At 51.6% G+C, this 13,298-nt stretch overlaps 1 long non-coding RNA gene across 5 annotated transcripts in view; it reads left to right on the forward strand.

Moving 5' to 3' along the window:
* Nucleotides 1–1,299: 1,299 nt before the first annotated feature.
* The window catches only part of LOC114487096 (uncharacterized), a 57,249-nt gene continuing 45,250 nt past the window's right edge, over nucleotides 1,300–13,298 (forward strand). For 4 of the 5 annotated variants that reach the window (XR_008618463.1, XR_003681767.1, XR_003681764.2 and 1 more), the window contains exons 1-2: nucleotides 1,300–1,456; nucleotides 10,168–10,322. This is a non-coding gene — a long non-coding RNA (uncharacterized lncRNA). The remainder of the gene's footprint in view (nucleotides 1,457–10,167; nucleotides 10,323–13,298) is intronic. The other variant, XR_003681765.2, reaches the window with a different exon arrangement.

Genomic DNA, 13,298 nt, shown 5'->3' on the forward strand with positions numbered 1-13,298 from the left:
GGCGGTGGTCCAGTTTTCCCGCATCATCCCATCTGGTCTCCCGGCAGCCCCGCCGAGGGACTCCACTTGCTTCCCGGGTGGACTAACACAGATGATGACTGCTTTGCAGGGTGTCGCCCTGTGAGTAGGTGCTCAGTGTATTATCCATTTGTTCCTTGGCTGGATCGTGCAAACCACTCGTGTTCCACAACTCAAGTCCTTAGAACGGGCCCTTAGCCCGAAGTGGGGCTGCACCTGTGTTTGCTGCTCTTGGGCTTCCCGCCATCCCTGGGAGGAAGGCTCGGGTCTGCGGAAAGGTCGCCCTTGTTGTCTAATGACAGTTTCCCCAGTCAGGCCTGCAGACGCCGGGGAACAGCGCCTCTCTGGTAATTAACCGTTTGGCTGCTGAGCTGCGGGTGGCTTTGAAAGACCCAGGTGACAGTGGGGTGCCTGTGGTCCCAGACTGTGGGGTTACACTGAGGCAAGAGCTCGATGGCCTCTCGCAGCTAGTCATTTTCTCTTAAATTACATGAGATTAGGACTATAATTACCACTCCTTACTCTTCCCCCCAAACACTATTTTCCTTTGCTCATGCAGTGCTTTGGGGAATGGGACGGGGTGGGTCAGAGCGCACCAGGGCTGTGAGCGAGCAGAGAAGCAGCCTGGAGATGGAGGGCAGGGGGGTGGAGCCCACCCTTCGTGGCACCGGTGAGCTCTGAAGTTCCAAACCAACAATGCAGGGGCCAGAGTGAGCCTCAGAAAAGGTCTGCAAAGCGCTTTGATGACTGAAATCGTACCTGCGCAGGGTTCTTGGGAGAGCCTGAAATGCGATGTGTGCTTACGTTAGAATTAGAAAGCTCGGCTGCAGATCTTTTTCTGTTTGGAATGTCTCTCCCTCTAATTACTTTACAGTCCAAATGATGGAAAAAAGGAGCAGAGAGCAACAGACGCTCCCAAACCGCCGTGTGTGAGGGAGAGGGCCTCTGTCCGCGAGGGCCTCTGCCTGTAAGGAGCCGCCGCGGGGAGCGGGTAGACGAGCTCCTGACACGGGCCCAGCGCCGCGGCGCCGGCCGGGCTCCCCAGGGCCGGGCTGCGCCTGCCGGGGCCGGAGGCGGCGGCCGCTCGGGGCTGTGTTTTCGGTGACTGGGTTCTGAGCACCGGGGGCGGGGCGGGGGAAGGCTCGTCGAGAAGGAAGCGTCCCCGGCTGGTCGGCGCGGCATCTGCCAGACAGCGCGGGACCTCCCCTTCCGGGGCGCGACCCCTGCGTCCCCCGCCCCGGGTGAGGTCCCGCCCCGCCCCCAGCCCGGCTAGATGGAGACGCCCCGCCCCGGCAGCGGGCAGGGGGCCGGGGCGAGACCCCTCCGCAGTGTGACAGGGGGAGCAAGGCCCGGCTTCTCCCCAGCGCCGCAGCCAAGGGCATCCCGCCCCGGGTGCCCTTCTCCGAGCGGACGGCCCTGGCTGCAGGCGACTCCGCAGGTGAGCCGCGAGGGGTCAACGCGCATTCCTGCGCAGGGGGAGGGGCAGGCCCACCCAGGAGGAGCTCGCTCGCCGAAGGGCCGGGGTCATTATTCAAGGTGGCTCAGCCCCCACGCTTGTCCCCACGTCGCCTAGCGACTGGGAGAGAAGCCGGACCAAAGGCATTTCGCTGTTACAGTGACTTCTTAATTAAAAAATAGCTTTCTTTTCCTTCGGCTCAGGCATTTCCCCTCAAAATGCTGGAGGATTTTTCAGGGTGTGAAATCACGTTACTCCGGTAGCTTGGAAGAAAGAACACGCCCTCGCAGCCCCCGCACCTTCTTGATGACTAAGAGGCTGGATTGGTTCCTTAGCTGCAGAATCCTTACTGTTTTTAACTCGTTCTGGAGGAGGAGCACGGATGAAGTCAATACAGTCCCCCAAAAGTTCATCAACTTTTCAAGTTGATGAACTTGGCCGCATTTCTACAATTATAGTTTTCCCTTTGATGCTTGAAGAATTAATTTTTTTCCCCATGTAAAGCATCTTCATATGTTATTAATTCATTATTAAGGGGACCATTTTGACTTAGCGCACTTCATATGCAAACGAGTGATATGCCCTCTTTGTAAGGTACGATGGACTCTGCGGAATAGTACTGCAGATTCTCAACTTCGATGAGGCGATACATAAATCCTTCCACTTTTCTCCATATGGAATAATGTTTTTGGTAGTTACGTGGTATCCTGGTTTGCAAGAAGAAGTCTTATTTAAGATTTTAGCCCCCTACCTTCCTCTTTAACCTTCTTAAAAAGTTGTTTTGTGGGTTTAATTCCAGTTTATTCCCGGGCAAGAGATGGGTGAGATTGTCTGGCTGCTTGAAAGTGAGGTTCGAAACTACCTGTTGATCAAATCTAGTTTGGGGTTTATCTCCACTGACTTGTGTTCCAACCCTGACGCCAGCCAGAACCTGAGTTATTCCTGAGACCTGTAGCAGCTATTCAGAGGGAGCCCTCATCGATGGACATTGACGGTCTGTTAATGACAGATGGAGTGGCTGGAGGCAGATTCTAGCCAAGAAGGAATTTTGCAGTGCTGTACATTAGGTCATTAAATACTTGGCGTAAGAGAAAGTTAAGCTTAGAACATGGTGGCATTAACGCCTGTGACGAGGCAGAAATTTAAACAAAGGAATTTTTGTGGATTACTAGACAGCAGAAAATTTGAAATTGAATTTTATGTCTATGTCTAATTTTAAGACTGATAGAGTACAACTCTTTTTCTCTCCTTCCCCCTATCGCAAAACAAAATGAACAACAAAAATGCTTTTAAATGATGGTGAGAAAAAAGTAGATTAAGACACTAAATTGGGAGTTTGGGACTTTGGACATTTGAGAATTCTACAAAATAGACCAAAAGACGCTTCTGTCACCTGTTCTACTTCAGGCTTGACCCTATGTGGAGAGGCATGTTCCTTCTGTTTTATGGTAGACTTTGACTCAAAAATAAAAACTCTCCGTAGGCAGACTTGCCCCTGTTTTCTGGGACTGGCTTTTATCCTCATCTGTATATTTTAGAGGGGACAAGACAGACCCCTCCCTTTCCCCCTCCTCTGCCCCTACACAGAAAGGTCCACAGGCATTTGGCATCTTTTTTGCATAAGGGAACTGAATATATTGTGGCAAAAATGGGCTCAGGTAAAACAATCATCAAAAGCAGTTCAAAAGAAACATCTGTAGGCTGTAAGTGTTTGCAGGATTTTGGCAAATCAAGCAAAGAAAATGCCGGCAAGGACGGTGAAGGGTGGTGGTTACCAGTTCTGCAGTCAAAACAGGCATCAGGGGATAATCGTTACAGCGGTTGATTCCGTAGGAAATGATTTTTCTTGTGCCACATATTGTCGTGAGAGGCCCTTTTCACGTTTTTTCTTCCCAGGGTGGCACAGTCATACAAATATGTTTGGAAAGCTTCACTCCAGAGCACAATGTCAGAAATGATGAAACAATAAACAAGAATCTGGTATGAATAATCTGTGGGTTTTAAATTTCATGCCTTTAAAAGATGTAGGGATTAGTAATTTCATGTAGCCTGCAAAGTGGAACATGCGCCTTAGGACACGCGGATCAATGATTCATGTGGCGCTTTGCCATCTGACAGTAAATACTCGGCACAGGGACTGGACTCCCGGCGCCCACTGGTTGGAAGACGAAAAAAACCTCATTAATTTAAACCTCCCAAAGCCGGGTTTGGGGATGAATCAGGTTGAAAAGATGTGGGACTGAAGCTGACATTTGCATATTTGACAGCCTTTGCTAAGATAGCTATGACTCATCGTTGAGGGAAGGATGATCAAAGAGAACACACAGGTTCTGAGAAACACCGAAAGCGCAGACACAGGATGGCGAGGCGACGCGTGATTTATGTCACCCCGACATCAGAACAGGTTTCCCACAGGCCTCGACAGAGCAACTTTTATTAACCTATAGGAGGCTCTAGAAAGGACATGGGACCTGCCTTTCCCGTAAAATGGCTTCTCTCCAGAGCATCTGAATTATCAAAGGTTTTCTCCCTGTGCATTTATCTTTCATAAAGGTCACAATTGGGATTAAGCTGTTTGGAGAGATATTTTCATAAAGGTGATCAGGGAAAGTTGCTTTCTTATCTTGGTTTGGCAGAGAAGAGGAAGGACCTTCTTTCCATAAGTGGATTAACCACTTCTGCAAGACGCACACAGGCCACAGCTCTCCACCTGTCAGGGGTACAGTTTGCAAGCCTGTCTTTCCACAGCCGAGGAGGACGAGGATGGTGAATGTGGGACACTCTGGGTCTTGTCCTTTGATAAATGCACCCGTAAGTCAGCCAGAATGTTCTCTGATCTAACCAGAGGGAGGAGGGCAGGAATACCCGGGCCCCAGCACCTCGGGACACACCACCCGCTGGCCTGGTGGCCTGGCTTTTGCCATTTGTCACTGTGCTTTTTCTTGTTCTCAAGCACTGTAAGTGCCTCGGTGAAAAGTCGCTACAAAAAGGCACACGGGTCTGTGTGCTTGCAGTCTGAGGCTGGGAGCCACCAAGGCCCCTGAGTGTCCTGTGGAGCAGAAGCGCTCAGTACAGCACAGAGAAGGCCAGGAACTCTGTCTCTAGCAACACTTGTGAAATTCAGAACAAATTTCTCTTCCCTCCCATTGCCTCAATGGGACTCCAAAATGCTTCTCAATTAGTAGGGATCGATTTTACTTTTTTGCTCGGCAATGGCAATATTTCAAGGGGAAGAATCATAGTGTATATCAATGTGAATCTCTCCAGTGAATTAATTGTGCAAATTTCTGCTCTGCAAGAGAAATGAATACTTCTGTAAAACATTTACCTTGCCTAATAGTCTAACATTATGCCAACACAGCAGTAACACCTGCCAAACAGAAAACGCTTGATAATCTAGGAGTCAATAACATTAATATTATTTTTTTGGAGGCCGGCAGGATGGCCCAGAAGATCCGTGACAACTGGGATTTTTGTGGCTGGGTAGACGCTGCAGAAGATCACACTAGAATAGCAGTCTGTGTTTACAGCAAGCGAAGGGGACGCCACACAATTTAGACAAGAGCAGAATCCAGAGTGGAAACTATGAATACCTTGTATTTGTAGAGCGCACTGCAGCTTTTGAGATGCTTTCATATACAAAAGCTAGTGTGATCATCTTCCCCATCTGTGAAGGTTCCTGGGTGGGTATGATTAGCCGCTTCTTATGGATGAGAAAACTGAGGTTCAGATATATTAAGTGACTCAGCTGGTAGGTAGGAGAACTGGGCTTAAAAATCTAGATATTTTAATTCCGCCTTCAATACAATTTTGGCTACGTTTCTAGTAATAGGGAATTTTGAATGAGTTGGTGTTGCTTTATGTTTCTGGTTAAGACCTTCAAAATAAAATCTGTATCATAGAATGAAACATGGAGTGAACCTACAAGGAGCCTCCTCCAGGGGGCCTTTTCCTTTAAAGACCCCTGGAATGTTATTTGCCTCAGAAGGAACATCTCTGATGTGTGTGCATTAGAAAAAAAATGAAAAGAAAAGAGAAAAGTCAAGGCCCGAGGCAGGGTCGGTGGTAGACAGAGCAGAGCACCAGGGGGTGGGGTGGGGTGGGCTGGTGGAGGGGGAGTAAGTGGTCAGTGCCTTTGTGAATCTTCCCAGGCCTCCAGCTGGAGAGGCCAGTGGGGTCGCTCTGTTGAGCAAGGAGGGTCCGAAGCGTGCCAGGGTGTGAAGACTTCTAAGAATGTGGGTTTTGAGTCAAGATAGAAACTTTTCCTTACATTCTGACTCACAGGGGATTAGAAAGTAGTGGATGGATTAGACGAAAATGCTTCAGTTAAGAATTTAATCCTGTTAGGCAACAGTAAGTCACTTTTCTTAAAGGCTCTCTTGCCAAAGAGTAGAAAGAAAAAAATGTGCCTCCACAGTGTGGGAGGTAATTGTTTCTGAAGAGCTGCCTGCCTGAGGCCTCTTGAAGGCTAGTTTTCCTCCAGTTTGCATGATTTTCTCTTCTAAAGAGAACAATGGATTTTGTACTGGGGTGTGAGCTGCTGCGCCCCGAGCCTCCCAGCTGGGCTGTTCCTGCTTGTTGTCTGTATGCGCCCCGAGCCTCCCAGCTGGGCTGTTCCTGCTTGTTGTCTGTATGGGGGGGGGGGGTGGGGGCGGGGAGCAGCGCTGGAATATTCTGGGGAGGGCTGGGGGTGGGGAGGGACTCTGGTTGCCAGTCCTGGGGTCAGAGTTCAATTATGCAGCGGACTCAGACCCAGAATAAGACCAAATGGTCAAACTGATCTTTACTCTGTAGGCTTGAAAGCCGATTCAAACTCTTGCAGCCCCCTTCTTGCTTCTCAAGACTCTGCTGAAAGCATGAGAACTTTGCTTAGGATCTGGGTTGTTCTGTTGTATTTAACATAGGGGGAGGGGGCAGATAAATCATTGACATGGAGGAGCCAGTGGAACCCGTATTTCTTCCTTCCTTTCTTCCTTCCTTTTTCTTTCTTTTTTTTTGTTATAATTCTTTTTTAAAAAAATAAATCTATTTACTTATTTACATTTTATTTTTGGCGGCGTTGGGTCTTTGTTGCTGCGTGCAGGCTTTCTCTAGTTGCGGCGAGCGGGGGCTACTCTTCATTGCGGTGCGCAGGCTTCTCACTGCGATGGCTTCTCTGGTTGCGGAGCACGGGCTCTAGGCGTGCGGGCTTCAGTAGTTGTGGTGCACGGGCTCAGTAGTTGTGGCTCACGGGCTCTAGAGCGCAGGCTCAGTAGCTGTGGTGCACAGACTTAGTTGCTCCACGGCGTGTGGGATCTTCCCGGACCAGGGCTCGAACCCGAGTCCCCTGCGTTGGCAGGCGGATTCTTAACAACTGCACCACAAGGGAAGTCCTCTTCTTTTTTTTTTTTTAAAGTTTAAACAGCAACATTTCTTTCTCAAAGTTTTGGAGGCAGGAACCCGTATATCTTGACTTTCAACACCAGAAAACCCTAGAAATTTACATAAAAATTATCATTATGTGTCTATAACCTTTGTATTGCTTGTGGGGTCTCCTACAGCAAGAAGTCTGAGGACAGATTTCAGAGAAAAGCCAATCCAACTTTAAATCCAAAGAAATGCCATGGTTGAATCTCCTGTGATGTCCTGAGCCCAATATCAAATCCTAGAGCCTTGCGCAAGGTCTGAGATACAATGCCTCTTACCAAGCTGTTCAGAATCTGGTTGTAGAGACAAGAGAGAGATGATCCTGCCTCTCCAGGCCAAAAAGGCCGTATCGGACATCAGCTTATAAAGACACTTCAGGGTGAATAACCAAAAGGACCATTTGTTCTTTTGTCATGTTATCCTATTATTATACTGGACAAGAGATTGGGAGAGGTTTTCCCTGGCATCTACTACTCTGGGAAAAATATATTATGATTACTGTTCACTTGGTGTGGCAGTGAATTTTATATGTCAGTTTGCCTGGCATCAAACAATGTTTTCTTTCACTTTTTCTTGTATTTAAGGCTCTACATTTCTCTCGGAGCCCTCCTTTGGATGCACTCTGTGGGTTTCATATGGCTTCATTAAAGCCCTTCAGATTCACTCACAGGGCCTCTTACCTAGGCATAAGCCTGTCACCATGGTGGCTGGGTCAGCATGGTGTTTAAGCCTCACAGACCCGGACTGAATGCTCCTCATCCTTTCTCTCCTCTTGATAAGAGAGAGGCTTACATTTGTAATTCACCTCCTCCTACCCTCGTGAAGCATTCTCAGGGACATTAGTATCCTGTACTCTGGGTAATCAGGCCTTGGTTGGTGCTTTCAAGGCCATTTGACAAACTTTAATGGTTTTGAATTATAAAGGGAAGAGAGCTCTTTTTCTTCAAGGGGTCTCCCTGATTCTATGGGGAAATAGGTAGATGGACAGAAGCCACGCAGCGGCACTCACGGCCCAGATCTCAGTGAGCTGGGGGGTTGGTCATTAAGAACGCTCTGCTCCCTACCCACCTGCCTTCCTGCGCCCACATTATTTCATTTAAGCTTCAAGACCATTTTGCAAGGTAGTAATTTCTATGTCCACTTTTACGTATGAGCTTAGGAAAGTAGAATAGCTTCCCTGAATTTCCACACGATGTGCCAGAGATGGGGTTCAGCCTCAGGTCTGCCTTTGAGTCCAGACCTCCTCCACTGCACTAAGTGGCCTCTTCAGAGTTTCAGCTTTTGAGCTTCAGTTATATAATTGTGTCAAGAAATGATGAATCCTTTCCAAATTGTTTTTCAAGATAATCAAAGCCTAGCCGTTTAAGCACCAACAGTTTGAAAACCATTGTAGATATAGATATTTCTAGAATGTGTTTTCTACCTTCTTAAAGCACGTTGAACAGATTTTGAATTTTTCTTGGGGGTTCGCATCCTCTGTATGAAGAACAATGATTATGTAACGCCGTAGTATAGGGAGTTTCAGTATCTTGCCCTGGGCTAGACAGCTGTTAAGTGGGGAAGCCGTTCAGACCCAGGCAGTCTGCTACCAGAGCCCATGTTCTTAGCCACCAGACTGTGATGCCTCACCAAGGTCTCAAAAGAGCCAGAGATCACTGTGGGCTGGTAATGACTTGTCCCACTGGGGTTGGTTGTTGCAGTAAAGAGCAAGGAAGCAGGACCTGAAGGCATCATAGTAATCATATGGTTACTCAGGACCTGGGTAATCATAGCAGAGGGAGAGGTGAAGGTCTACTTTGCCGATGTTTCAAAACAGAAAAATGCCAAGTCAGAGCCCAAGTCCGGAAAGAAGTAGGTCAGAGATTGAGATGTATTTTATTAAAAAACGAAAAGCGGATGTCAAAGAATCTATGGCTAGGAGTCTGAGATAAAAGTCATATGTAAGAGTTTCTTAGGGGGGCTGAGAAAGAGCCCCCCTCTAACCTGCTCGAGTTCTGAAAAAACGGAGACATTCAGAGTAGCAGATGTGGGGCCTCAGTAGTCCTTTATTAAAGGCTAAGTTAGAAGGCGTAGACCATCGGGAGAACTAAGTGGACTGCAAAATAATTCCAAAATTCAACACCCTTGTGGGCCAGGACCAGGTGAGAGAGTGAGGAGCGGGGAGCTCCTGGCGCCTGCAGCCAAGTTCAACTCCAGGAGAGGAAAGGTGAAGCTGAACCAAGCACACCTAGTACCTTCTTCTCAGAAGCCTCTCCACCTTCTCTGGGACAGAGAGAGTAAGAGGTGGCGAGCGGCCAGAAATTACATGACAGTCCTTTCACATGGGAGGAAACATCAGAAGTCCCTCAAATGTTACAGCGAGTAGATTTAAATTGTGTATCCTGCCACTTTGCGGCCGTACCACGTTCAACTAGAATTGGTAACATGCATCTACCCTGTGCTGGTGGTAGTGGTCAGGAAATGCTAGCGGAGGAGATAGAAAGTAAACTAGGATTTCAAAGGTGCGTTGGATTTAAGGAAGAAGGGAGAGCAAGAATGTTATTCCAGGCAGGAGGAGAGGATGTGACCCAGGAAAAATTCATGCCACGTCTAGGGGACAAATATGTGAGCTGCCTGGTTTGAAGAGGTTTTGGAAAGGTAAGTTTGTACAAGCCATGGCTGCTGAGGAAGTGGCAGGTTTCCCGAGGTCCTGTGTGGAATCAGTCCTGTAACTGAGTTTTCTATCTGGGAAACCCCCCCCACACACACAGATGTATGAATGCCCTACATGTCTATGCTAGTCCTTTGCTTGTTTAAATACTCACATCTACTTTCCACCCTTCCCTTGTGCTCTGCGTTGCAGGGAACTGCATGTCCCAGGTTTCCTTAGCTGACTTCCGGCTGGTGTGGCCAATAGGAGGTGCTGGCATGAGTTTGGGGGGAAAGAGTTGGGAGAAGCCAGGATGTTTTCTGTCCTTCCTCTGTTCCAGGCAACACCTCCAGCAGTGACTCTCTCCTCTGGGCTCCTGCCTAGAGATGCCCCTTCCGCTGGGTGGCCCCGGACTCTGGGCTTGGGTCACACGCTGCCTCCTCCTCGCTAAGCCTTTGACTGCCTCGCTGTCTTCTGGACCCCCTAACACTTGTGTAACCACTTCTCTGTATTGAATTCCCTCAGCCGGAGGTTTCTAGAATAGTGTTCATTTTCTCGGCTGGACCCCGACTGATCCCCCACCCCAGCTACCGCCCCCAGTCAACAAGCCTTACGACATCACGACAGATACAGACCCAAGCTTTGCTTCCCGGTGCAGGGCTGGCAGGCGGGCTGAGGAAGAGCGCAGCCAGTCCGCTCCTTAGAACTGCTGCTTTGGTGACCCGCGGAGAAGGGCGGTGGATGCTGTGTCTAGAGGAGACAACCTGTGTGAAGAGCATCGCAGGAGTCCGGACACAGATGAGGAGGCTGGAGGTCAGGGGGTTGCAGTGTGGATGTAGAGGGAGGAATGGACTTGAAAGACACTGAGGAGCTCGAAGAGGCAGGTCCCTGACGAGGTGTGGGTCCTGGGTAGGATGGTGGGGGAGCCCCAGGTGACAGGACGGAGCGCGTGCTCTTGGCTGAGCTTGAAGACGCAGGGAGGGGCATTCAGTTGGGGGCAGGTTGACTTGGGGGCGCACCGCTCTGGCACTCAGGAAGGCAAGAGAGAAATGGTGCGAGTCCTTGGCAGAGGGGGTGTGTGGAGCCGTGGCTGCGCGTGAAGGGAAAAGGGCTCGAGGCAGAGCGCGAAGAACATCGGCGTGGGAGGGGAAGGCAGAGGGCTGAGTCGGAGCGGCCAGAGGGCCCAGGGGGGCATCAGGGAAGAGTGACCTTGTAGAAGCCACAGGTGAGCAAGTTTCAAGAAAGAAATAGTCACTGCCGTCCAACGCCACGCGGTGGTCAAGTGGGACCCGTCAGTGGAATGGGAGGGTGGGCACAGAAGTGGGTCCGTGGCAGGCCTGGGGGCTGACGTTTGAGTAAGTCTATGCCTGATGGTTCAACAGGTACCCACACCCACCTATATGTCATCTGACGGGTCCAAAGGAAAAGGATGAGCCATCGTCGGGCTGCCTTTCCCTTTTCTGCTCTCTGCTACCCTCTCCTACACACGCGTATCACAGGGGCCCGTCGGGAGACCCCAGGGGTCAGACCTTTGGTGCCAGGCTGCAGAGAACCCTGTCAGTCCCAGTGGATGGGCCCAGAGCTGTTTGGCTACAGAACATGCTCTCCCTTTCTGCTGTAGGACCCTTTGCTAATTTGGGGGGCTGCATCCCTGTCTCTACGAGCCCTGAGGGTTGTTGGCGTGAATTTTCAGTCCCCTGAGCAGCACGGCTGGACACAGGGCCGTGCAGCTGACAGCACCTGCTGCTGCCACCTGAGAATATGCTGCTGAGGGCCGGACAGACGCACCCCCGTTCCCTGGCGTCACTGCTGAGACGGTTTTCTGTGTCTTGACACGCAGGGCTGTGGGCTCACAATCTCCCCGGTGAGGTGGGGTGTGGTGGCAGCTGAGGGGCTTGCGAGGGGCCGGTAAAGGGCCGAGCAATGAGTAGATCTCCTGGCTTTGAGTCATGGCCAGTATCTGAAAGGATGTGGTTCTGGGCCCTTCCCTGCAAATTGCCGCCTGGTCCACGGAGCAGGGCCGCCAAGCTGCAGAGCTGGGCCCGTTTGACGGGTGGGCGGTTCTCTCTGGGGTCGTGGCTCGGCGGGGTGAGGCGCCAGAGGGCCCGTGGTAGCCGTAGCCCAGGGTCCGCGCCGGCTGCACGCTGGCTCCCCTGGGAGCCCTGGGCACCGCGGGCCCCCGCGCCGCCCCATCCCTTCTGCCCCTGAGCTGCGAGTCCGGGGGCCTGGGACAGGCCTGGCCGTCAGAGTCTGTGGAGGAGCCGCCGCCCGGCTGCTCCCGTGCAGCTGGGGGCGTGGAGAGCGAGTCGTCGAGCCTCGAAGATTCCTCTTTGCTCTTGACATGCAGGAGCCTCCTGGGCAGGCCTGTGCTTGGCCCTGTGACACCGGCCTCGTGTGGCTGGTTTAATTCGCGCCTCTGGCCTGACGACGGCAGGATCAGCTGCTCTGACAGGTGGCCTTCAGGGAGACCGGGGCTGAGGGGCACTTCTCCGCGGAATGGAGGCGGACGGCAGCTGTAGGAGCAGGTCGGTGGCCGCCCAGGGCTCTGGGAGGGACGCAGCTCTGGGACCTCGGGAGTTTCTCCACGGGGCCGCAGAGGCGGCTTCCACAGGGCGTGGCCGTTCTCAGGCTGCGCGCCCGCCTCAGACGTGCCCAGGCCCAGGGAGGGAAAGCTGGCACTTGATGCAGGAGTCAGGCACCGTTCCCCTCTTCCTGCCCCTCGGACACGGCCACCGTGTCCTGGGGGCCGCGGCCGCCCGGACGGTGAGGGAGGGGAGACAGCAGAGTGATGGTGGCTGCGAGGCAATGAACAAGAGGAAGAGTTGGCGAACCTGAACCTGGACTGTAAACGCTGGTCGGGACCTGACGCGTCACCCAGCCCAGCGCGCCCATCTGTCCAACACTGGCGTCATTGGTAAGTCCCTGGAAATTCACCAGCAGGTGAATGAAAGAGGAAAGAAAAGAACAAGATAAACCAGAGACTTCCAGGCTCTGAGGATGGGCTGACTCCGACAGGAGGTAGGTTCAGTATAAAATCGGGTTAGAGCACAGTTCTTTCTTCAGCACTTGGAAGAGATTTTATCTGATTAATGTCTAAAGCAAACAACAGCAGCCCCTGCAGGAGCGATTTCCTTACCCCATGTGGTTGGCGAGTTCCTAGCTCGTGCTCCTGAGGTGTATAGAGTCATCTGTTCACTGAACTGAGCGCCTGCTCTGTGCCAGGCACCGTTCTAGATGCTGGAACAGTGGTGAACAAAGCAGCAAGGACCCTGGCCAGCGGGGGCGTGGGGTCTGCAGGGTGAGACAGCCAGCAGAGTCTTCTCCGACAGACAGTGCTGAGTGGAGCCATGGAGAAAGTGATGCTGAAGGCAGCTGGGGGAGGCTGGCGTGCACGAGCGAGCGGGGTTGCTACTTTAAACGGGCTGCGGAGGGGCTGACTAACGGGGGGTTTCTGAGCAGAGACCTGGAGGGTGCAGGGAGCAAAGCAGAGCACGGCTCGGGGAGGGGGAGCAGGCAGAGAGAAGAGCGGGTGCAAAGGCTCTGCCGGAGCAACCTGAGCCTGTTGGACGTTGCCACGTGTGGCTGGGGAGACGTGGTGAAGGGGAGGCCTTTGAGGCCGTAGAGCCCGACATCACAGACCCTGTGTAGGAAAGACCCAAAGAGGGGTCTGGCTTTGCCCCCGACTCCTGGGAGGTGATCTATAAGGCCTTGGGTGGAATGTCATTTTAGGCCTGGGTCATGGGTCACACCCATAGTCCAGCAATGTGATTTAGGATGGGAGTTTTGGGT

This window comes from Physeter macrocephalus, chromosome 11 (assembly GCF_002837175.3).
Source record: "Physeter macrocephalus isolate SW-GA chromosome 11, ASM283717v5, whole genome shotgun sequence".
NCBI lineage: Eukaryota > Metazoa > Chordata > Mammalia > Artiodactyla > Physeteridae > Physeter > Physeter macrocephalus.